At 56.0% G+C, this 22,651-nt stretch overlaps 1 protein-coding gene across 2 annotated transcripts in view; it reads left to right on the plus strand.

The window, feature by feature from the left end:
- Positions 1 to 4,370: 4,370 nt before the first annotated feature.
- The window catches only part of IL17B (interleukin 17B), a 51,609-nt gene continuing 33,328 nt past the window's right edge, over positions 4,371 to 22,651 (plus strand). Inside the window, exons 1-2 of one of the 2 annotated variants that reach the window (XM_039239435.1) lie at positions 4,371 to 4,603; positions 7,773 to 7,909. The gene's annotated coding sequence lies outside the window, so the exon portion shown is untranslated. The remainder of the gene's footprint in view (positions 4,604 to 7,772; positions 7,910 to 22,651) is intronic. The other variant, XM_039239436.1, reaches the window with a different exon arrangement.

Raw genomic sequence — 22,651 nt, forward strand, 5'->3', positions numbered from 1 at the left:
GGGACAGGCCTGGGCCCCCTCTTCTGGTCACTGCCCTTTCACAGCAGTGACCTCGGCCTGTACAGGCTGCCAGCCAGGAGCACAGGCCTGCTGGGGTGTATGGTCCCCCGCGGGCCAGACTGTCCTCCCCTGGGCTCCCTCAGGCTTCCTCAGGGTCAGCAGCTTTCTTTCAAGCCCTTTCTCTTGGGACCAGAGCATTCTATTTCACTTCCTTTGTCCTGAGCGTCAGATCACATCCTGCGGCATTTCGGGGCGCCTTTCTGCCATCCCCGAGAGGCATCTCTCAGGGAGCCGGGAAGCCTTTCTCCTTGAAGCAGGAAATAAAATCTCTCTACTGAGCTAAAGGTGCCAGCTTCCTCAGGGCACACCAGACGGCAGACGATGGTGCCTCAGGAGGGGCCGTTGGCTTCAAGGCCAACAGCACGCCCTTGGGTCCAACAGTACAGCTGGGATCTGTAGCAGGGTCTGGTCCGGGTGGATGATGTCCCCACCCCGAGGCAGCTGGGGAATGTTCTGGGAGCTGAAGGCCAGATTGGACACACCTCTCTCCAAGTTTATGGAAGAAGTGGTTGGCATGGATGTGGGCCAGGTGCTAGATTATCCGGTTAGACTCCCCCAGGTGTGCTTCCTGACGGAGCTGTTCCCCAGCCATGGGACCCTGGACACGTGTCTAATGCTCGGAACCCGTTCTCTGTCTGTACCAAAAGGACCACCACACGTCTCATAAGTGACATAGTATGTAAAAAACAAATTCACAGGGCCAGGCACAGAGTGAGGGCTCAATAAATCAGGTGCTATTATTACTATTCATGGTGGTAATAGTATTTTAATGAGTATTGATTAACTCTTTGGGCCTCTGTAAAAGTATGATGACAATATGCACCTCATAGCAAGGATCAAGTGAGATCATGGATGGAAAGTGCATTCTGAGTGCCAAATCCTACATAAATGTGTTGGCTAATGATCATGGATAACATAACATAATAATAAGTACCGAGCAAGGAGACTTGTCTTTCCCGGATTGGCCACAAGAGGGCACCCTTTCTCCCTTGCCCCAGTCATGCCCCTTCAGCCGCTCCTCCAGGAGAAAGTCCAGGCTTCCCAGCAGCAAAAGGAGGTGTAGACTCTCACGCCGGAAGAGCCTGGGCCTATGTAGCTCTTGGGATATTTCACTGGACCTGTCACCGGGGGTGCCAATTCCTTCTCCCCAGCGGCCAGAGGCCTGTGGCCTTTAGGGACGTGTTGAAAGCTGTTACTTCTTTGGAGTAACCATGATCGGACATGGTCTCCACGATGAAAATCTGCAAGGGACACGCAGGATCCCTTATTTACACTCACACGTGTGTGACTGAGCCTGGCCTCACAGCCGGGGAGTTCTCCGATGGCCTCGTCCACTGCTGTGGCCCCAACACCAGGAGCATTTGCTGTTTCCCCGGTCCCCACCCTCCCCTCCCCCCCAGAGCCCGGTGCCCGCAGTCCACAGTGTGGAGCCCTGTCAGGAAGGCCCAGCATAGCTGGCAATAAGATCCCCGGGGTGTGGAGTGGGTGTTCTAGAAGGAACCACAGCAAGGACAAGGCCGGTGAGCTGCTGACTGGGTCCTGTTTCAGAGCTAAACAAACTGGGTGTGGGGATCGTACTGTGGGGATATGGAGGGGTAGGAAACCACCCCATGGGGATGGGTGGGGCATAGCCCACAGCCCGGGAGCTCGCCCTTGGCCTGCCCCTCCCTCTCCTTCCCTGCGGCTCCCACGGGGCCACGTGCCCGCACAGGCTCTCAGAGGCCTCGGATGTGGAGTGTAGGCATGCAGACATTGCCCTCAGCCTGTTCTGGGGTGCGGAGGAGAGACGTGGGGAGGCCTCGTGTATTTGGGTTGTTGGATTTTTTTTCCGTCAACATGTAGCAGAGCTTGGAGGACCACACTAAAGATGGAGTGACTGTGTTTAAAATGAGCCCAAGTGGGCGCCTGGGTGGCTCAGTCAGTTGAGCATCAGACTTCGGTTCAGGTCATGATTTCACAGTTTGTGAGTTCCAGGCCCGCGTGCTGTCAGCGAGAAGCCCGCTTCGAATCCTCCGTCCCTCTCTCTCTCTGCCCCTCCCCTGCTTGCTCTCTCTCTCAAAAATAAATAAAAGTTAAAAAGAATGAAAAAATGAAATGACCCAAAGTATTGGCTGTGATGCCTGTGGTACAGCTCAAGTCCAGAGTTCATGCTGAACCCTAACACCTGCGGGAGGTGTGATTTCCTATTTGACCTGATTAGTCACACCTTTGGGGCTGAAGGGGAAAGGGTGGCGTGTGGCTAGGCTCCTCAGCTCATGAGCCGGTCCCACCCAATGGATCTTACCTCATGGGACTCATTCCTTCCCTAACCTTCCACAGCCCAGTGTTTCTAGACATAGGATGGAAGCTTCCGGAGGCTTCTGACTGCCCTGATGTGGGGCCTGGTTGGTGTCTATGCTAGCCTCTGGACATAGCTGACAACAGAGGCACTTGGGGATTATGTCAGCTGGGGTTGTGTGCTGGGCTGTGTCCTCCCCAACTCAATTCGTGTTGAAATCCTACCCAGTGACTCAGAATGTGGTAGTATTTGGAGATAGAGTCTTTAAAGAGGTAATTAAGGGGGCGCCTGGGTGGCTCCGTCGGTTAGGTGTCAGACTCATGATTTCGGCTCAGGTCACGATCTCACAGTTCATGGGTTCAAGCCCCCCATCGGGCTCTGCATTGACAGCACAGAGCCTGCTTGGGATTCTCTCTCTCCCTCTCTGTCTGCTCCTCCCCTGCACGCACTCTTTCTCGCTCTCTCTCAAAATAAAACATTAAAAAAACCATAAAGAGGTAATTAAGGTTACATGAGGCCATTGCGTGGTCCCTAATCCAACACGACTGGCTTATAAGAAGAGGAACTTCGGACACAGATACACACAGTGAAGACATAGAGAACACGGCGGTCTGCAAGCCGAAGAGAGAGGCCTCAGAAGAAACCAACCTCGCTGACACCTTGATCTTGGGCTTGCAGCCTCCAGAACTGCAAGAAAGTAAAATTCTCCCGTTTAAGCTGCCCAGTCTGTGGTACTTGCTGCGACAGCCCAAACAAACTAAAACAGGCTGTGGTTGCTTCCTGGCCTTCTCCTCCTCCCCCTTTCCCCGTGTTCCCAGAAAGAAACAGGGCACAAGTCGAGGGTCCAGCACTTTATTAGAATCACAGGGCACAGAACCGATCGCTTGGGTCTCACTGAAGGGTTGTTTTACCCTCTACCCACCCCGGAAGCCTCAGAGAGACAGCCCTGCCCCGTAGGCCAGGCCAGCGGGAGGAGGGGGCAAGGGCAGGTTCAAAGTATAAACACAGACTTGGTGTGTTCCCAGCTTAGCGTTAGCCGGGTGATCTCAGGCAAGTCTCTTAACCTCTCTGAGCCTTGGCTTCCTGGTCTGTGACATGGAGACTGAATGAGACCGTGCCTGTGAAGTGCCTAGCGCGGTGCCGGCAGACTGTAAACAGTCAGTGAGGGAAGCTGTTATGATTATTTATTAGGAGCCAGTTGGCCAGCTCCGTGGTCTGATGGCTCCAGTCTGTGAATGAGGGGGAGGGGATCTATCCTTCATAAACGTCTTCAATGCCGCCCGCTAGGGAGGCGGGCCGGGCCACAGGTGATCGCCACCTGGTCCCCGGGAGTACGGAGATCAGACCCGCAGGTGAGGATCCTGGGGCCAAGGCACCTACCAACTCCGTTGAAAAGCACTTAGGAAGAGTCTGCAGAAAGTTCCAGCGCAGCGCCCGGACCACCTCGCGTCTCTGGCATTCGCTCATTGAAGACATAGTCTTCTTTTTGTGTTTTTATTTTTGTAGTTTTCGCTTTTGGCTAAGGACTCGCCCTGGGCCGCCGAACTGGGCATCGATTCTGGCTGTGCCTTTGGCGGCCTGGGTGAACTTGGGCTGGTCATCGCAGCTGTCAGCCTCACCAGCCACACCGAGAGCTTTGAGGACGAAGCCGGGCTATAGAAGTAAACCCTAAGAGACGGAGGCGACACAGGTACTGAGGTGATGGCGCCAAGTGTGTGTGGCGGCGAGACCCGCGGTGTTCCTCGAGCAACTAGGCAGGTGTCACCACAAGAGGGCGCTCTGAGCCTTTCGTCTTCCGGGCTTTGAAAAACCTTTCATTTCCCTGTGGTGGCATTCCAAATCGAACTAAGACTTATGGGTTTTCGTGTATCTGACTGACTTAACGGACTGTTAAAATAAACTCGTGTGCGTTTATTAGTTTATCAATAATGTAGATGCCCTGCCGTGGCCCCTACCGCAGGGCACCCTGGGAAGTGGGAGGAGGGCCAGGGCCCAGGACCGGAAGAAGCGGGTACCGGAAGGTGCACGGGTTCGACCGCCCCGCAGCCAGGTGCCTGGACCGATTTCCCGAGTACAGCGGTGGTGACGTTCCCACCTCCAGCCGCACTGGAATCTTACGAAGTGGACACAGTGGAAAGAAAAGGCAGCTTAAAGGGCAAGAACGCCGCGTGCAGCCCTCTTACCTCCGGCGCACCGCCCGCTACTTGAGCCGCATCTTGTCCTGCGAGCTGCGGTCCCACGGGGACAGCTCGGGGCGGGAAGGAGGTGAGTCCGGCTGCTGAACCCTGACCTCAAGAACAGTATTTCCAGGAATCCCCATCTTAGCATCTAAGGGATTCCTGGGAAAACTGGACCGTGAGGACAAGGTGAGAGAGGGGCCTTAGGCCCCGAGGCCCCGCCACGGCCCTGAGGACCCGCGGAGTCTTCCTCGGCGGTGAGCCCCGTCTGCGGAAGCCAGTGCGCAGGGGACGCCTTGCAGGGCTGGCTGATTGACTGGAACTTCGAGTGCCCTTGGAAAGTACCTTCCCTGCGGTCGAAGGCCGTGTTGTTGACCAGAAACCATCTGGCATCCCAGCCGCCCCCCTCCTCCCCACCCGAGACGGAGGGGGGCTGTACGTATTCCTGAGCCTCCAGCCAGAGGGAGGGCTTGAGTCTAAACCCTGGGCAAATCCGGTTCTCAGTCTCCGGCAACTTCCTCCCTGGTGATCTCCCGCAAACTGCTTAACCTCAGTTTTCCTCAGCTGTAAAATGGGACAGGAGGGGACCTCCCGGATAAGGTGAGACAGATAGTTTGGGAGGAGGGGTGGAGTAAGGCAGTCCATAGGGTTAGTGGAAACCGTCTAGGTCTGTCTTTGCTAAAAGCGACCCAAGATGTAAGGAGAAGACCAGATTTATTTATTATGTTCTCCTCTTGCTCCCCCCCCTCCCCGCCAGGTTCCCAAATCACATGCCCTGGGAAAGAACATGAACCTGAAAGCAGACAGATGAGGCTACTGCCTTGACTAACACAATCATGAGCGGCCTTGGGTGAATTGCTTAACTGAGCCTCACTTGTCTCATCTGTAAAATGGGTCAGCAACGCTGGCCACCTTCCAAGCTTCTTGGGAGGTTAAATAAGATTGTGCTCAGCCCAGAGATTCTCCTCTGCTGTCCCATATTTGTCTGAAGCCTCTGAGACAGGTTGGACATTTGTGCAATGCCTGACTGGCCACAATAGCCTGGAGCCAAGGTTAGGTACCCAGAGAATGAGTCTGACTCAAAGCTCAGTACTTTTGTCTTTATGCAAGGGTTTTTAGGAATTGTCCGATCCACATAGGATGAATGGGTTTCAGCTCTGAATCTTTATCCGTGGCTATTTGGGCCTTAGTGTTGAGAAGGGTTTTGAAGGTGCATCTCAACTCTTCAAGAGAGGATGCCTTGACTGATGAGCAGTGTCCCCCGTGGGCTCAGAGAGAGAAAGCGGAGGCGGGGTGTCGGACAACGGCCACCACCGCATGCCCCCCCAACATCTCAGCTCCAGATGGACAGACTGGGGTGCCGGGAAGAGTCAGGACTTGCCCAGAATCATGAAGCAGGTAGCGGCACGGGCAGGACTGGAGTCCAGAAACTTCCTCAGCACAAGCGGCTGACGGGCATGGAGACTGGAAACACTCTCAGCCTTCCTGGTGTCCCCAAGCACAGTGACCACTTACCGCTTCTGGGCGGATAGCTGCTGAACAACTTCTCCCTTCCCGAGCTACAGTGCTTCATCTCAGACTCCCAACTGACCAGAGATGCAGCACTGCACCTCAGGCCGGGGGACAGGGCGCCTTGCTCGGTGCCAGGAGCGGGGTGGGGGGTGGCCTCTCCTCCCTAGGCAGAAGAGGGGGTGTTAGGGGGGGCCCACAGTGCCACCACGCAGCCCTCCTCCCAGACATTGCCGTAAGTGTCCTGCCTGGCGTCGGAGCCCTCTGCGACCCCCCCTCGCCCTCCCTTTTCTTTTCCTTTTTTTTTTTTTTTTTTTAAAAACCGGCTTTGTCGAGATGTACTCCACCCCCTCAACATGAAGTGTACAACGAGATGGTTTTTAATACCTTCACAAAGTTGTGCGACCACTGTCATGATTAAGTTTAGAGCGTGTCATCACCCCCAAGAGGAACCTCTTGCCCTGTAGCCCCTGGCGTCCGCCAGCAGCCCCGGCTCTGGGCAGACCCGGTCTGTGTCCGCAGAGCAGACCCCCCCGATATGGTGGCCCCATGCCCCACCTTTGCCCTCTGCACACTCCAGCCAGACGGCACGTTCGCGGTCACGGAGGTGTCCCTGCTCCCACTCCCCCCCAGCTCCCCAGCCATCCTTCTCACACAGCCTTCCAGAGCGATTTTTCAAATGAAAAGAAGCTCATCTCTCCTCCATGCTTGCAATCCTGGGAGCACTCTCCGTACGTCCAGCTAAGTTCCGAAACCCTCAGCAAAGATCAGGAGGGCCTCCTCCTCTTCTCCGGCGCCCACCACCCCTGGATTCCTAGGGGCTGCTTCCCCTCACACTCCCTGCCGTCTCCCTTTCGTGAGCTCCGTGCCTACTCAAAAGGCTGCTTTTTCCGGGAAGCCCTCCTCGACTGCCTCAGACATCAGGACCTCCTGGTCCACGTCCTCACACATGCGGTGCCCTCTTTCTAATCCTGTGTTACTCGTGGGGTATAGTTTTCCCTTCCGACCTCCTCCGCTTGGGGGCTGCGTGGCCCACCTGTGAGGCAAGGGACCCGCAGGCTGGACTCACCACCGGTGGTAGATTCTGGCAGTGCTGGTTGAACAGCTGAATTGTTTCCTCAATCTCATTCTTACCAGGGTCAGAGCTCTTTGCACCTGCCTGGGCTAGTTTCCGGTTCCCTGGATAGTTGGGTGGATTTGGGGGTGTCCTTGGGCCTTGTCGAGGTCTTTGTATGTGATGTTGGGCCTCAGGGATGCCATTTGGTGGATGCACAAATGGCCATGCAGAGAAATTGTTTTCCTCTTGTGAGTGGGCTTGGGTGGGAATGTCTGAGTGAGCAGACAGAGCTCCCCTGTCCCTCCTGCCCCTGGCCAGCTCCCAGGACACCCCCAGAGGACCCTCCTGCTTTCCTGGATGTCTACTGAGGTGGCCTTGATACTGGATGACATATACTTTCAGAGATACCTGAAGACCCAAGGGCGGGGTTGGGGGGGGGGGGTTGGGTAGCCTATCTCCTTAGGGCCAGGAGAAAGCAAAAAACCACACACTTCCTTTAAAACAAAAAATAAAAAGCATGTCTTGTGTCCCTATCAGAAATCTGAAACTCGGCCCCCCATCCAAAGAGTGTCTCTCTCTGGTCTGCCACTTGGGGCAGGCCGGGCCCCATGGCCTCCTGAGTGGGACAGCCCCCTCCTGAGGTCTTCCCAGCTAAAGAAATGCCTTTCTCTAATGTGGAATTCTCCTGTAGGAGCTCTTTCCGAGCTGCATTTAGCCGGGGAGTGATCCCAACGACATAGGGCCGCACCTTCGGAGTCCTGGGCAGCCCACAGCCTGTCCACTGCACTCCTGGATGGCTCCCATCCGCCTGACCACTTGAAGGTTTCGGTAAGAAGCCGGGGGCAGGGGTGGGGTTGGGTGGCTGTCCTGACGAAGTGAACTTCCATGGCTGGGAACCAAGCTGATAAGGCCAGGCTCCCGCATTCCTTGCTGCACGCCGCCGGTTTCCAAAGCCCTCAGCTGCCCGCCTTTGGCGTCCCCAGGGCGGCACAGGGAGTGAGCCGTCTTGTGGAGTATGTGGGTCTAGGCACTAACTACCTGCGGAAGACTCCGCAACAGGGGAGGAAGCCCCCGCTTGGTGCCCTCTCGCCTCCCACCCTGTTCTGGCTCCCGCGCCCTCCCCTTGGGTCTCAGGCCCCGGGCCGGGCCCTTGCAAGCCCGGTGGCAGGGTGAAGGGTAATCACAGGCCTGGTGCTCCCTCTGCTTTCCCTTCCCCGCGTCGCCTCGTTATGAGCCCTGCTAGAGGTTCCCACGAGCGGCAGCGAGTCGTATTTACCTGTTATCGATGACCCGGGTTAGATGTAAAAATAGTGTGACAGTCCACAGACGTGGCACAAATACAAAGGGGGCTGTGCGAGACCGCAGCTTGGGGGCTGTGCCCTGTGACGCGGAACTTTCAGGACAGCCGGTGAGGCCCCCCGGTGAGGCCCCCCGGGGACTGTGGTCACCTCCGTGCGGAGGACCAGGACGGGAAGGAGACCGTTCTTTGGTCACAGCGCGGCTTGACGCAGGGGAGTTGAGGGCTATTTCCGCACACCCCATTGGGCTCGGAATAGTGTTGCAAAGATAGCACCTCTGCTGCGTATGGAGGCAGGGAGTGGGTGGGAGGCATCCCACGTCCCCGTGGGAGAAAGTGATGCCAGGACAGGGGCTGCACGAGCAGCCTTAGGCTGGGGGAAGCCATTCGCCCCCTTCTCCTCCAGCTATAGGCTGCGTAGTTCTGGAAAAATCACAGTGACGCTGACTGTAATAAGCACGGTCATTTGTTGACCGTTTTAATCGTGCTAATCCCCTTGGATCCCCAAGGCTCTGTGAGAAGGGAGTTTTCCAAGGCCATCAAGTTAGGAGCTGAGCTGGGTTCCTGACTCAGAACAGCCAACCCCCGCTCCCTCGTTTTCAACCTCTATGCTGAATGTCTCCTCCCCTGGCCAATTTACCAATCCCCGGGGTTTGGGACGGGGTCTAACCACTTCACCTGACCATTCAGCAAACCTCGGGTGTCTTCTACCTGCCGAGGGGAGGTGGGACTGAACCGGATGTGGTCCTTGCCCTGGAGGACTGCAGTCAGGCTGAGATGGAAGGAAAACGTGCCTGGCAAGGCAAATAGGGTGCAGATCCAAGTGGCACAAGGGAGAGTCTAAGAAAGGACCGCCAAGGTCTTAGAGGACAAAGAGGTTCCCGCCCCAGGCGGGGGAGCTGGGAGGACTTCCTGGAGGAGGAGGTGGTGGGCCGGGAGGAGGGGCAGAGATGCAAGAAGACTGTCCTCTTGCCCGAGGACTCTTCCCCTGAGACTTTCTTACTTGTCCAGCAGGCAGACAGTGCTGGCCCCAGCCCCTGGTCTCCTTCAGATGAGAAGGAGGTCGATAGCCCTCCTCGTCCACTTACCCCACGAGCGGCTCCTTCTTACTCTTGGTCCCCAGTCAGGAGACAGAGGGCCATTTGGGAGACCTGAGCTCCGTTCCACCCGGTGTGGTCACCTCTCCCACGTGCTTCCCCTCTCTGGGGCTCCATTTCCCCTCTGTCCAAGGACACCATTGAGCAGGTGGCCTTAGACCCGTATAGGACAGATTCTTACCTGGTGCCGGCCATTGGCAGTCTGTGGCGTCGCTCCCCCCAAAATGGGCCAATTTCCCCTCCCTGCTCCCTACTGTCTTCAGGAACGGCTGCTGAGCCCGGCCAGGGGTGGGGGCACTTTGGTCTTCTTGGGAAGCTCCAGGAAGGCTGGGAAGGAGAAAATAAACAGTGGCTGTCTGGGTTTTCTCGCCAGGCCTGAGTGAGGAGGCCTCCTTGGCTCCTTCCCTTATATGGGCAGGCTGCTCTGGGCCAGAGCCCGTCCCCACACTCCCCCACTCTCCACCAGCACTGAGGGCCGGGGGCCACTGCTGGGCACCTGGGACCCTGGTGCTGCCAAGGCTGGGGCTGGGCTGAAGGTAGGGGGTGGGTCCCAATACATGTCTCCATAGGTGCCTATATCCCCTGGCTGCCTGTCATGGCCTGGAGGCTACTGGGGGTGGAGCCTATGGGGAGGATTTTTCTTTTTTAATGTTTATTCATTTTTGAGACAGAGACAGAGACAGAGCCTGAGTTGGGGAGGGGCAGAGAGAGAGAGGGAGACACAGAACCTGAAGCAGGTTCCAGGCTCAGAGCTGTCAGCACAGAGCCCGAGGCAGGCCTCAAACTCACGAACTGTGAGATCATGACCTGGGCTGAAGTCGAAAGCTCAACCGATTGAGCCACCCAGGTGCCCCAAGTTGGGAGGATTTATACTGGGATGAGGGGTGGAAGAGGAGGGTCTCTACCAGGTCCTGACTTAATCCCCAATTCACAGTGTGGCCTTGGCCAGGCCCTTTCCTTCTCCAGCCTCTGTTTCTCCCTGTGTCAAATGAGGGTGTGGAAAGTACTAATTAACCCTCACAGTGAACTGCACAAAGAGGGAGCTTTTGTATCTCCATTTCACAGAAGAGAAAACAGGCATGGAGAGGCCAGCTGTACCACAGCTATCCAGCTAGAAAGGGAGGCTTTGAACTTGGGGCTGTCAGCCTTCAGGGTCTGTGTTTTGAATGGGTTGATGGCTAAGGCTGCTCTCGGTGTGATATTCAGCCACTCAAACGTGCCATATGGAAAAGGCATCTATCTGCTGGAAGACCAGAGGGTCCAGTGCCCAGCAGCCGAAAGGAGCCTGACCTATTGAGCAATGGGCACACCAGGCTGTTCATCTTGGTGTTCCCAGCACATCATTCAGGGCTGGAGCCGACTCAGGGCTCAGGAGAGGGGAGCTGTGGAATCCCTGGATAGCAAGCCTCAGGGGTCACATCTGTGCTATGGGCACAGTCTCTCCAACTCCCAGGCCTGCTCTGATGATGGAACAAAATGATGGATGAGAAAGCACTGAGATGTCACCGTTAAAATTGGCATTGCCTCTGTTCATAAGCTCCTTTTTCCCTCTGAAGTGCTTGCTTGTGTCTTGTCCCCAGACTGTCGCTTCCCAAGCTGACCAGTTCTCGCCTGCCCTGCTGCGGGACTGACGAGGATAGATCTGCTCGGAGCCTGGGCTCTGGGCCCCGGCGGCAGTGATCCTGGGAGAGGCTTCAGGAAGGGAGACAGGAGGGAAGGAGGGGGACGGACTGCTGGGAACAACTCAGAAACGAGCCTTGCACAAGCACCGACATCCTGTGTGCTCTTGACCCAGCCCATCCATCATCCCGGCATCCTCTCAGACCCCCGGCCCTCTTCCTGGGGCCCGGGGGGAGGGGGGGGCGGGTCTCCGGGACAGAGGACAGACTGTCAGCCTGGCCGAGGGACAGCAGCTGGCAGCCCTGCAGGCCTGCTCAGTGTCGGGGCTGGACAGTGCAGGTGGGGGGTGGGGGGAGAGGTGTCTGCAGCCTTCCTAATCCAATTTGTTCAGACCCGGGCTCTGCCACTCATTGGCTAGCAAGTGAGGGCCGGGAGTGTGCACTGTGCTGGAGCCCACGTTTGCTCGCACATGTGGGGCGCGCAGGGGTGAGCAGGTGTGCTGCGTTATGTAAGCCGGGCCTGGGCCTCATCACCTTTCCTGGAGCTCCTTGCCAGAGCCCTTCCTCCCCGCCCCCCCATCCGGTCTTCATCCACTTTTTCCACCCTCTGGAGACCCGGTGCCAGAACCAGGCTCTGTGGCTGAGAGTGAGCACCTTCATTCGCTCTGAGCCCATCCCTCGCCCCACCTGCTGCTCCTGCGGGGAACGAACACAGCCAGGGTGGAAGAATGTGATGGGTGGGACAAAAACCTCGACGGTTTCTTGGGCTTCACCGTGTCCCCAGCGCTGGGGACACACCTGACCTTACAGACCCCTTCCGAGGCCCTGTGAGCTGGTTACCGCCAGGCTCCCCAAGCTTCTAGAGCCCCACCGTGTTTACTCCTTCCCAGGCAAGACTGCTGACTCCCCCCAGGCTGCCATTGTCCGTTCTCCACAGCACAGAGGCTTTCCCTTGCTGGCTTGCAGGGAGCGTAGGCTGGGGTGGATTCTGGCTCTGGCTTGGGTTTCCCTGTCTTTGACTCCACTTCTTTGCTCCTACAACCCACACATAACGGCTTGGATGCCCTGCACCCCATCCATCAGTTGGGCCTTCCTTCAGCTCTCCCCCGTGCAAGGCCTAGTTTCCTGGTCATTCTGAGGGTTGGACTGGGGAGCGTACCCTGGGGCGCAGGGCTGCTGCGGGAGCCCCCAGCGGCAGGGCTGGGGCTGTGGAGGGGGTGGGGGAGGCACTCACAGCTCTGTTTCCTCGGCCCCTGCTGCCTGCCCTCCTCTCTGGTCCTCAGGAGGCCCTCTCCGGGGTGCTTGCTCCTCCAATGTCAGGGTTGCAGGCGTGGCTCCCACCAGCCAGTGCCCTTGCCTGAAAGAAACAAAGATACCGCCTCTCAGAAGGATGCTGGGGTGCCCGTGGCCAGAGCCCTGCCGTCCGTGGGTCCTGACTGGCCTTGCAGACTCCAAGGGACTGAGGATGAGCCTGGCCTCCTGCTGGGTCCCCAGATGTCTTAGGCTGAGCCTGCTAGGATCTTCCAGGCTCCCAAGAGCCTGCTCCTCTGTCCCGAGGCAGCCGCTGTCCCCACGTTGCCTGCCCGGATTTCCAAGGGAGTCTTCTGAGCAGCTCTAAGCTCCAAGAGCAGGAGGGGCCGCCTTCCCTTCCCAGTACACAAAGTCCCCATCATAATGGGTCTGGAAGGAAGTTTCCCAGAGGCCCCTCTGACCAGTGGCTCCACCTCCGGCCTCATACGTCAGCAAGGAGCCATTTAGGGGTGGGTCAAAACTTGGGGTCACCATGGTGGCCAAGACCGAAGGGACAGCCCTGAAGCCGCCCGGGACTGCTACAAGCTGCCCAAGCCTTTCACCCTGCAAAGTGCTTCCTTCCGTAACTGAGGGTACTACCTCCGCCAGGGGTAGGGGTAACTTCCCCGCTTAACCGAGGTTCACAGTGGCCCTGTAGTGTGCCCCACGTCATCCACTAGCAAGGATCAGAGGCCAGCTTGAACCCAAGGCTGCTCACGCTCAAGCCAGCCATCTCCTGAGCCTGCTGGGTGACCCTGAAACAAAATGCGCATCATTACGGTCACTGCAGAAGCCGCCGTGCCCTCTGCTGGCCTTGCTCATTTCCAAGAAAAACGAGGGCCTGGGAACAGGCCGCATCTGGGAGCCAGATGGCACTACAGCGAGAGAGGGCTGAGCTCGAAGCTCCGCGCAAACACACGAACCCGTGCCCATAGCCTGGCAGATCTGCACTGGATCTCGCCCCTCGCTCTTTCTAGCTGTGCGACCAAGAGCGGGTGGCTTCACCTCTCTGAACTTGGTCCCCTCAGGCTTCTTTGTGAAGGTCAAATGAGGTCTGTGTCAAATGCAGGTGCAGTTGCGGGCACATAGGGAGCCCACATAAATGGCCGCGATTTGCATTATGCGCCCAGGGCTGGAGCCACAGTGAGGCATAGGCATGGGAGGGAGGGAAGCAGGAAGGATGAGGGCAAAGGTCCAGAGAGGCATCCAGAGAAGACGTGGATGCTGGGGTGGGAGCCACCACGTGAGGCCCCTTTCCACGTCCCCTCTGTTATGCGGCTTCTCTGCGCCTCTGTTCCCAGGGCGCCCTCCCACCCCCTTGACACCCCAGCTGAGTTCACCAGCCTCACACGCTCCCTACTTCCTCCCCAGGGAAGCCTGCTGCTGGGGACTTTTGAGCAAGCCCTGGGAATGCAGTTTGAGGCTGAACTGATGGAGGAAAAAATAGTGAAGAGAGGGAGAGGAAAGGGGCCCCACCTGCCTGGCCCATAATGCCAAGCCTGCCTCAAGGGGCTCAGGCTCCGGGAAGCTGGGGGCTGGCGGATTCTGTGCTTCCCATCCACCCTGACCTTCCAGTGAGCACGAAGGCAGGGACACACAGTGACCGTTACAATAGCCACTAACCACTTACACTGGGACCTGCTGTAATCATAACAAGAGCTTTCAATGTGCTCCCCACTTGCTAAGTCCTTTACTGTGCATAGTCTTCCTCCCAGTCACATAAGAGTTGGGTACCATTTTCATGCCCATTTTACAGATGAAGACACTGAGGCTCGCAGAGGTTATAGCACTCCCTCAAGGTCACGTGGATTGTGAGTGTCAGGCTCAGGATTGGCTTGAGCCGGCCCAGCGTGCATTTTCACGGCTGCCCTGTGAGACCCGGCTCTTCCTGGCACCATTTCTACCGAGCGACAGCCCGCGTCAGCGTCTCACAGTGTTTTGTCGGGCCTGGGTTAAATTTGATGGAAACAGGGTTGTGAGCAAAGAAAGCATTTGCAAGGCCACTGGAGGTATGTGGGCCCTGGCAACGCTGCACCTCTCCAGAAGCAGGGAGCCTTTTCAGTTTTTGTTATGCCTCTTGTACTTCTCCCTCGCATGCTGTCTGTTTAGAACAAACCAATCAGCCACAATAAAGGGACTGGCTCTCCCTTCTGCCCTGTCCACTTTGCAAACAAGTGGGACCTTCAGGGTCCCAGTTTGCTGAGACTGCATGATGCCTTCTGGATACTACATATGCTGTTTCTTCTGGAGCGTGTCGGATGGGAAGGACAGCCGGTTAGACACCAGGTTACCTGTAGACACGCGGTGTGATTGTGGGAAAGAGCCTTCCCCTCCCTGGGCCTCATGGTGATGTGGTGGGGAGGGGACCAGACTCCATGGTATCCGATAGGGGCAATGGCTTGACCCCAGCCCATCCCCTTGGTGTTAGTGTCAGTGGGAAGGGAGGTGGATGGTCTGCATGTATCTCCTTGGAGCGAGAGAGAAGGGGCATCAAAGGTTGAGGTTGGAGCCCACCCTACTGCCCAGCCCAGAGCAGGTGACAGGGACCTGGGCCATGTGGGTTTTCTGCAGCAGGACTCAAAGTCTCAGAACATTAGTGCTGGAGGCACCCTAGTCTCACACCCACTGCTCAGATGAGGACAGCTGAGGTACGGAGAGGAGAAGGCACCCAGCTCAAAGTCAGAGGCCCAGCTGGGACTGGCTCTTTCTACTCACTGAAAGATCCTAATCTGTTAGATCTTAACAAAGAGGCCCTGGGAGGGAGGCAGGAGAGAGGGAGCCTTTAAGTTCCTTTGGCTTTGAAGACGGAATAATCATGACTTCCTTTTCTAAATATCTTTTGGCCCTTCCTAGAACCAGATGGCGGATGTTTGGAATTTATGTTGTAAATAGTGTTTAAGAAGGGGATGGGGGTGCAGATGTGTTACTTTCTCCATCCTCCAAAAGCCAGATCTGAAGGAGGGAATGGGGGGGAGGGGAGCTGGGTATGAGATTGGGGAGAAGAGAGGAGAGGGGGAGGAAGGAGGAGGAGTCATTGGCTGAGGGGGAGGGCAAGAAGGAGAGAGGCAGAGAGAAGAAAGTGAGTGAAAAGGGGTGAGGGGTGAGCCGGGGTAGGGGAAGAGGGAGAGAAGGTAGGGGAGGGAGATGGGGAAGGGGCTCCCGAATGCAAGCTCAGACAAGCTCCATCTTGAGTTTAGGAGCCAACTCTTGAGTTTTCCAAAAATAGCTCAGCCTTTCCCCCAGTGGGGCTGGGAGCAGGGACGGGAGAGAGGCACGCTTGCCCTTTTATGGTAAGAAAAATTCAGATCCCCAGAGGGGGAGCTGGGCCCGGAGTCTGTAGTTCTGGATGAGGCCCAGCCCTGGGGTGCAGGGTGGGCTGGGCTGGGTGGGGGCTGTGACTTGGTGGCATGTCTGTCCTCTGTGAAGAAGGGGCTGAGGTGGCCACCCCGGAAAGCCCAGGGGTCCTGGTGGAGTGATGGGTGGAAGGCCTTTTAGAGACATCTGGTCCACCCCATCTCCCTGCTTTTAGAAGAAGCTGCACCCCAGAGAGGGGAAGAGACTGTGTGGACGTTTGAGGTGTCAAGGTAACCAGGTCCCAGGTTCATGTGCAGATGGCTAACATGACCATTACCCTAAAGGGCAAAGAGTGGTTAGTGGAGAGGGCACTGGTCTGGGCATCAGGAGACCCAAGGCCCACTTCCCACTTGCACACGCTTTGCTGTGTAACCTTGAGCAATATGCTGGACCTCTCTGGCTTCAGATTCCCTTGCTGGGGTGATCTTAAGGGCCTTCCCAGCTTTTTGCCTCTCCGGGTGTTCCAAGGCTGGACAGCAGGGCTTGGGCATGGAGGATGGTGCTCCCAGTAGAGGGAATCTGCAGGTGGCTGTCTTCTTCCTGGCTGACTTCCTGTGCGGAGGCAAAGGCTTAGATGGATCAAGACAGAGAGAGATGGGGCCTGATGGGAGACTGAGGCAGATCCTGGATGGGATCTCTGTTTTAACTGGTTGGGTCCAGCCCCTCACTGAACACACGGAGGCCAGAAAAGCCCTCATACTCATGGTCATGCTCAAGGTCATATGGAGCACTGAGGCAGAGCCAACAATAGAACCAATAGCTTCCCCTCCCCGCCTTGGGCTCCTTCCTCCGCAGGAGGCCTCCCATCTGCAGCAGGCAAAGTGGGGGGGAGGGGGGGAGAGCTAACTCTGGGCAGGAAGAGAGCGCTCCTGAGCAGAGCAGTTAGAACTCAAGACACACTGTCATTTTTTGACTACTTCTCGGAGATAGTTATGTCCTGGCGGGGCACCTGCCTCCCTTCTGTCCGCTTCCCTTGGCTTCGAGAACCATGTCATAGCTTCCATCTCCGGACCGAGGCCGGGAAGAGGTCAGGAAGGACGCACAGCGCTGGGCAGCCACTCTGGCAGTGTGAGCTTGGGCAAGTTCCTCCCTGCTGTTGGCCTCAAGGTTCCACATCTATAACACACTCTTGTTAGATTCCTTTTAGCTCTAACAGGATAATGACACTAGGAGTTTAAAATTCAACACCAGGAATGATGATTAAACATCTGCCAGGATCGCCAGGGTGAGTGAGATGGATTCAGTGCTACTCTGTAGCTTTATAATTCATTGAGGTGGGGACCCAGGGCCCAAGGTTCCTGGGAGCGCCAGTCCTGAACCCGGGCTGGTTCTCTGACCCGCGGCCTGAACCCAGAACTTACGCCCCCTGCCCAGGACAGTGCCCAGACCTGGCTGTCCCCTGGACTCATCCCTCGCCTCTACCCTTTCCCACACGGCTACCCTGTGTGGTCCCCCTTCCTGTCTGCCCACAGCCCCTCTCTCCACACCCAGGCTTTCTGTGACTCGGCCCAAAGAGGCTTGCTTTCCTCTTCCAGCCTCCTGTGACACCCCCGCCCACTGCTAGGGGAAAAGAGGGACAGGAAAGAAAGAGGGACAAAAATAAAGCATCTTGTTCTAAATTGGAAGCTTCCCTGTGACCTTCCTGGAATTTCCATGTAGACTCTCGGGAGCGTGTGAACAGTGTGTCCAGGGACCCCGGCCCCCTCCGCCTCACTCCTGCCGGGGTGGAAGGCCATCAGCTGAGTGCTCCCTGGGGACCCGGCCTTACAATCAGGCTCCAGGTCTCCCTGGTCAGTCATGGTGGGTTCCCTGGGAAGGGCAAGAAGCAGCAGGGGGTGAAAGGAAGTGGAGGGGAGGAGGGTCCCCAGAGGCCCCTTGTGAAGTCAGGGCAGAACTGATGTCATGCCTGACTGGGAATCTGTCACCCAGGCAGCAAGGGAATTCAGTCCCAAGGCAGCCAGGCTGTGATATGAAGTCCCAGGCTGGTGGTGGGAAAGGCCATGAGGCTCAGACTCTTGTAACTTGAGTTCTCTCTACGGTGTCCATGCTAAGCTTGCATACCTCTGGTGATGGGGAGCTCAATCACCTCGTCTCTCTTTGGACAGACTATTGGAGACTCCTTCCTAATATCCCACTGACACCCGCCTCTCTGGGACTGCATGTCCTGTCCTTTAAGGCTACAAAGAACGAGTGTCTGTTCCCTAGGAAGTTCTTCAGAGGTTTAAAGATGGCGACTACAGCCCTCGGGCTTTCTACCCCTCCTCATCCCACCCGAGGTCTCCGGTCCCATTATTTGATACCTCAGAGTCACTAATGCGGAACTCCCAGGGCTCCCCCTGCTCTGGGGCCCTTGGCTTGATGGTGTTGGGGGAAGGATGCAAACAGGCTAAAGACAAGGACTCCCTCCCGGAGACAGACACCAAGAAGGACATCTACCACCTAATGGCATTTTGGTTGCAGGCGATTCAGGCCGCTTCATCATCAAACCTTCCCCACTCTGCCGGCCTCAAATCTCACCGAGCTTCTAAACCTGACCCCCGTTCCGGCCAAGCACGCTTGTTTGCTGCTCTGAAAGTGTCGTAGTCCCGCCTCCACACTTCTGCATGCAGAACTCCCGCCTGGAAAGCCTTCCCCGTTCTTCCCTGGGTACCCAGAGCAGGCCCCTGCTGACCACCTGCACTCCAGGCGTTCCCTTGCTGAGAGTCCGGGCAGCCACCATCGTCCGGGGGACGGCCCGAGCGATCTCCCTTCCATCCCAAATCCTGGACCATCACAGCCTGAAGGGCCCAGAGGGACAGAGAGACTGAACCGAGTGTGTTAGCTGCAGAGCTGATTCTCTCCTTTCCTCCCCATCTCGCTCCAGCTTATCTCAGCCGACGCCCCTGGGCTCAATGGGGTTGTGAGGTCACATGCCTGAGGCCTGACAGGCTCCCGGCAGACTGGCCAGTGGCCTTTGAGCCCTGGAGACCAGCCAGGGGTGGTGCCATGGCTGCTACAGGTGCCATTCTGAGGCAGCAGCCTCCCTCTGGACACTTCGCCTCCATCCTTGTTTGCTGAATGAGGAGGAGGAGGAGGAAGAGGAGGAGGAGAAGGAGACAGAGGAAGAAGAGAGGGAGGAGGAGGAAGATGGTACAGGCAGCTGAGCAGTGTCCCTCTTAAGGTCACAGGGACCAGTGTGTTTCCCAGTTTGGGGCTTCTCCCTCTCCTTTGGAGCATGGCTTGGGGCAGAGGAGGGCCATTCAGGAGGGGACCTAGGCTCGTGGCCCGTATGGGTGCTCAGGGAGGGGCTGGGGTGAGGCTGTTTCCCCCAGCCTTGGTCTGGTTCACTGCCCCCTCCTCAAATGGGCTGTGCTGGGTTAGGGGCATCCAGGACTAATGGACCCCCCACCCCCAAGGGTACTCAATCCCCACTACGGGGTGCTCATTGGCAAGAAGAGTGGCTTGGCCAAGGTTTGCATTTTGTATGTGGATGGAGGTAACAGTACTTCATCTAGAAGGAGGCACCAGCCTTCAAACGGTCCCCTTTCCAAATGCCGAGCTGGTCCTATCGGGCAGGCCAAACCCGAACTAGCTCTCGCTCATGGACTCAGTGGGGCGGCACTGGAGCTGCGGGTGGGGGGTTCCAGAGCCCGCCAGACCTGGGTCTGAGCTCTAGCTTCTCCTCTTATAAGCTGTGTGACTTTGGGCAAACGACCACCTCTCTCTGAGCCTCTGGGACCCCAGAGAGGGGACGGTACTTACCTCAGAGAGTGCTGGGCAAAGAGCCGGGCACTTGGGAAGACTTGGCATGTGGCAGTTGTTATTTTTGAAAGAACAAGGGTAGTTTATCTCCCCCACCCCCGCCCCCACCGAGGGAAAGACGAGTTGGAACCCACTCCGGCACCTCCTTCCCTCCCAAAGACACTGCTTTTAGTAGAATTAGTACAACAGTTTCAGTCACCTGTGCTCCATGGCGGCCCATCCGGAAGCAGGTGACCCACCTTCCGAAGTAGCCGCAGAAAATCAGCCTAATGCTATGTCCCAGGGCCTGCGTCATCAGGCAGGCTCTCCTCTCACAGCATCACAGAGAGGGTGAGTCCAGTACGATAAGGTATTTTGAGAGAGAGACACCACATTCACATAAGTTTGTATTACAATATATTGTTGGAATTGTTCTGTTTTACTATTAGTTATCGTGCATTAGTCTTACTGCGGCTAACTTCTAAGTTAAGCTCTATCACTGGTGTGTATGCATAGGAAAAGCACAGTACGTCCAGGGTTCGGGCATGCCCTGGGGGTCCTGGATGAGGGGGTAGCTGTCAGCACATTTTAGCAGTTGTTTGTTACCACTTGCTATGTGCCAGTCGCTGTTCTGAGGGCCCTGTGAGTTTTAGCCTGTTTAATCCAGGCCACTCCGTGGCCTGAGGAGACAGCAATTCTCATCATGCCCTGTGTCACACAGTTGCTGTGAGGAAGGTCTGGAATTCAAACCCAGGCAGCCTGACTGCCGTTTGGCACCTTTAAACCACCTGCCTCTTGCATCTTTAAAAAATAATTTTTTTTAATGTTTATTTTTGAGAGAGAGAGAGAGAGAGAGGGAGCAGGCAAGGAGTTGAGAGAGAGGGAGACACAGAATCCAAAGCAGCCTCCAGGCTCTGAGCTGTCAGCACAGCTGACAGCGGGGCTTGAACTTGTGAATCGTGAGATCATGACCTGAGCTGAAGTCAGACTGAGCCACCCAGGTGCCCCACCAGCCTCTTGCTTCTTAGCCACATTCCGGCAGCTGTCTGAGCCCCCCAGTCCCAGTCCCCTCCTCACCTGGGCAGAGAGTAGCACCCCACCTCTGAAAGCCCCCTCGCTCAGGAGTGGGCCTCAGTTTCCTCATCTGAACAGAAGAGACCTGTATGAGTGGGTCTCCGTGGGCCATGGGAAGGGGTGATTCAGGCTGGGCGCTAAGGCGTGTTCTGAACTGGAGAAAAGGTTTCTGGTGGAGAAGTATGGCTGCCAGTAAGTCTCTTTTGCAAGCGGGGAGGGGGCCGCCTCTGCGGTTCTTGTATGTGTAGTGAAGCCCCATGGGGCCTGTCCAGACAGGCCATCAGGAGATGGCGGCCACCATGGGCTGTTTCGCCCAAATTCCTGCAGATGATGGGGCAGGCGGCCTCGGGTTGCAGCGTAGCTGCTGCACACTGCTGGGCTGGGGGAAGGCCGCGTGGGCAGGGCCCACTCCTGCCTCGGAGCCCCAGGGTGCTCCTTGGCTTGGTGCACGGAGGACAGATTTCTAGACACCCAGGTGGACAGTGGCGAGCGGCAGTTTTGTTTTATAGTTTTGTTTGCAGTCTCTCTCTCTCTCTCTCTCTCTCTCTTTTAAGTAAGCTCTAGGGGCGTCTGGTTTTATAGTTTTGTTTGCAGTTTCTCTCTCTCTCTCTCTCTCTCTCTTTTAAGTAGGCTCTAGGGGCGTCTGTCAGTTAAGCCTCGACTCTTGATTTCAGCTCAGGTTATGATCTCACAGCTCACAGTTCATGGGATCGAGCCCCACATTGGGCTCTGCACTGAGTGTGCAGAGATCGTTTGGGATTCTCTCTCCCTCTGACTTTCCCGTTCTGTCTCTTGCTTGCTTTTGCTCTTTCTCAAAAATAAATAAATATTTTAAAAAGTAACAAGGGAAGCTCTAATCCCCATGCGGGGCTCACCCTCATGATGCTGAGATCAAGAGCTGTGTGCTCCACTGACCAAGCCAGCCAGGTGCCCCACTTTCTTTCTTTACTATACAAATTTGATAGACATGAAATAAAGGGTATAACATATATACTTTAAGAAATCTGACAATTTGGGGGCACCTGGGTGGCTGGGTCAGTTGAGTGTCCGACTCTTGATTTTGGCTCAGGTCATGATGATTGTGAGATAGAGCTCTGGGTCAGGCTTTGCGCTGCCCCCTCCCCTGCTCATGCTCTCCTTCTTTTTCAAAAAAAGGAAGGAAGGGAGGGAGGGAGGGAGAGAGAGAGAGAGAGAGAGAAGGAAGGAAGGAAGGAGAGAGAGAGAGAGAGAGAGACAGAAAGGAAGGAAGGAAGGAAGGAAGGAAGGAAGGAAGGAAGGAAGGAAGGAAGGAAGGAAGGAGAAAGAAAGGAAGAAAGGAAGAAAGGAAGAAGAAAGAAAGAAAGGAAGGAAGGAAGGAAGGAAGGAGAAAGAAAGGAAGAAAGGAAGAAAGGAAGAAGAAAGAAAGGAAGGAAGGAAGGAAAGAAAGAAAGAAAGAAAGAAAGAAAGAAAGAAGAAAGAAAGAAAGAAAGAAAGAAAGAAGAAAGAAAGAAGAAAGAAAGAAAGAAAGAAAGAAAGAAAGAAAGAAAGAAAGAAAGAAAGAAATCAATCTAACAATTTTAAGTGCTGTCAAGGCGGGGGATGCTCATATCCAACCGGTAGGAGCGTAACTCGGTTCAGTCACTTTGGAGAACAAACGGGTGTTTCCAGAACCCAGCAATCTCTCTCTCTAGGTATCAACTCCAGAGAAACTCTGGCTCAGGGGCACCAGGAGACGTGGACAAAAATGGTCCTAATAGCAATGATCAGAAAGGCCTTCACGGTTTTTGCCAGACTCCATGACCCTGAGCCCTGGGGATTATTCACTTGGAAAACTGTGGCGGAGGCAGGGCCCAGGCATAGCCCAGCACTGGGGACCTCAGACCATCTCCCAAGCACCTCAAGGCTCACATGGGGAATCAGATTCAGCCCCAAGGGTCCATGGTAACCCTGGGCCTGGAACTTTCTATTCCTCAGAATTATGTGTGTCAGCTCTTCCCCACAACCGGCGCCTCTGGGAAAGGGCTGATTTTGCTCAAAGAGCTTTAGCGTGGCTCTTAGGGAGCAGTGACAAACAAAGTCCATTCCATCCTGGGGCAGCAGTGGGGCTGAAGGAAAAGTAGTGGCTTTGAAACTTAACTAG

This window comes from Hyaena hyaena, unplaced genomic scaffold (assembly GCF_003009895.1).
Source record: "Hyaena hyaena isolate Hyena2069 unplaced genomic scaffold, ASM300989v1 scaffold_157, whole genome shotgun sequence".
NCBI lineage: Eukaryota > Metazoa > Chordata > Mammalia > Carnivora > Hyaenidae > Hyaena > Hyaena hyaena.